General features: G+C 61.7%; 1 protein-coding gene across 3 annotated transcripts in view; it reads left to right on the top strand.

Annotated features, from left to right (window-relative positions):
- The first annotated feature begins 314 nt into the window (after nucleotides 1-314).
- TOR4A (torsin family 4 member A) overlaps nucleotides 315-2,113 on the top strand; it is a 36,214-nt gene continuing 34,415 nt past the window's right edge. The window contains exon 1 of one of the 3 annotated variants that reach the window (XM_034752093.1): nucleotides 315-482. The gene's annotated coding sequence lies outside the window, so the exon portion shown is untranslated. The remainder of the gene's footprint in view (nucleotides 483-2,113) is intronic. The other 2 variants (XR_004643334.1, XM_034752091.1) reach the window with 2 other exon arrangements.

The following is a 2,113-nucleotide window of genomic DNA, read 5'->3' as shown; positions in this document are numbered from 1 at the left end:
GAGCAGACTGCGCCTTGAGGGTGCAGTTTCGTGCAGTCCCACGGCAGCCTGGCCCGTGTGTCTGCAGAGAGCAGGATGTGGCCAGGGGTGCAGGCAGCAGTGAGCGCTCTCTTCGGGGGAATACACGGTGTTCAAATGCTGCAGAGTAAAATGCAGCAGAAGCGGCGGGGAGCAGAGCAGGGCCAGATTCTGCACCTTGCCCCTTTCCCTGGCATAGCACAGGCTGGAGGTGCTTTTCCAGGAACTGGTCAGTGGAGATTTTTGTTTATGCACGATTTGCATTCTTTGCCTGCCTAGCGCTCCAGGAAGGGCAGGGGGACTTTATCTCACGCCCTCAGCACAGCCCTGCGGGGAGTAGTGGTTTCCTCTTCCCTGATGACTGAGCTCACTGCTGCTCTGGTGTCACCCAGCTCGGGGACCCTGCTCCGCAGAGCCGAGGAACCGAGGGCTTGAAGACATGCAGCTCGTCGGGACGCATTGAGGTGAGACCAACGGCGAGGGTTAGATTGGGGGCAGGCGGAGACTGTAGCTTCCAACCTCTGTCCTCCAAGACCACTCCATAGAAAACTGCCCTGAAAATTAGAGAGAGGAGCTTTAAACAGAGGGGGAGGGACAGGGGCCACACAGAGAGTAAGAGGTGAAGGATTCCCCCGGCCCCCCCATCCCAGCTGCTCAGTGAGGGAGGAAGGAGAAAGGAGGAACTGCATTTTCCTCCCCTCCCCCTTGCTCTGAGCAGCTAGAAAGGCTGATACACGAGTCCCTCAGAGCTGCCTCTAGCTCGAGATAAAATGTAAAAGGTTGATACTGCAAGTAAGATGGAGCCCTGCTCTGCCACCCCCGCCACAGCACAGGCCCCCGGGCTCCGCTCCACCATCCCTGGCCACGGCACAGGGCCCCGGGCTCCGCTCCACCATCCCCAGCCACGGCACAGGGCCCCGGGCTCCGCTCCGCCATCCCGACCACAGCACAGGGCCCCGGGCTCCGCTCCGCCATCCCCGGCCACGGCACAGGGCCCCAGACCCCACTCCGCCATCCCCGGCCACGGCACAGGTCCCCGGGCTCCGCTCTGCCGCCCCCAGCACAGGGCTCCAGGCTCTGCTCTGCCGCCCCTGCCTGAAACACAGCGCCCCAGGCCCTGCTCCGCCATCCCCGGCCACGGCACAGGGCCCCGGGCTCCGCTCCGCCATCCCCGGCCACGGCACAGGGCCCCGGGCCCCGCTCCGCCATCCCCGCCCCGGCCCAGGGCCCCGGGCTCCGCTCCGCCACCCCCCACCACAGCACAGGCCCCCGGGCTCCGCTCTGCCATCCCCAGCCACGGCACAGGGTCCCAGACCCCGCTCTGCCATCCCCAACACAGGGCCCTGAGTCCCGCTCGGCTCTGCTGCCCCCGGCTGCAGCACAGGGCCTCGGGCCCCACTCTTCCCCGCTGCCCCCAGACGCTGCACAGAGCCTCAGGCCCCGCTCTGTTCCTTCGCCCCTGGCCACGGCATAGGGCCTCGGGCCCCACTCCACCGCCCCTGGCTGCAGGACAGAACAGGGGTCTTTTTGGTGTCGTTTTCAGGCCTCTCCTACCAAAGAAAAAGTCAATAAGCCTCTGGCTGTGGATGTTATATCAGCGTATGACAATGTTTCAGCACAAAGCTGCAATGCTGCAGGCTCCTAAGGGCATGTCCTAACCAGCCCCAGCAGTGCAAACATACCTAGGAAATTCAGTGATGGGGGAAGTATAAAAGATTGCTGTGAGCTGATGAGGGGAAGCCTGGGGGTCAGTTGCTGCTCTCCAGTGCCTGGGTGTGGCTACTCCCTCCCTCTCTCTAGTGTCTGGCTGAGGGCAGGGGCAGCCCCAGTCCCCTTCTCCATTGGGTTTGTATGAACAGGAATGATGGAGCGAAACCAAGCGTCGTGGAATGTAAGCTAAATACGATGGTGTAAAGTATCAGAGGGGTAGCCGTGTTAGTCTGAATCTGTAAAAAGCAACAGAGGGTCCTGTGGCACCTTTAAGACTAAGAGAAGTATTGGGAGCATAAGCTTTCGTGGGTAAGAACCTCACTTCTTCAGATGCAACTTGCATCTGAAGAAGTGAGGTTCTTACCCACGAAAGCTTATGCTCCCA

Source organism: Trachemys scripta, chromosome 17, assembly GCF_013100865.1.
Source record: "Trachemys scripta elegans isolate TJP31775 chromosome 17, CAS_Tse_1.0, whole genome shotgun sequence".
Taxonomy (NCBI): domain Eukaryota; kingdom Metazoa; phylum Chordata; order Testudines; family Emydidae; genus Trachemys; species Trachemys scripta.
Note: the sequence above shows the minus strand (reverse complement) of the source record. Positions and strands in the feature narration are given on the sequence as shown.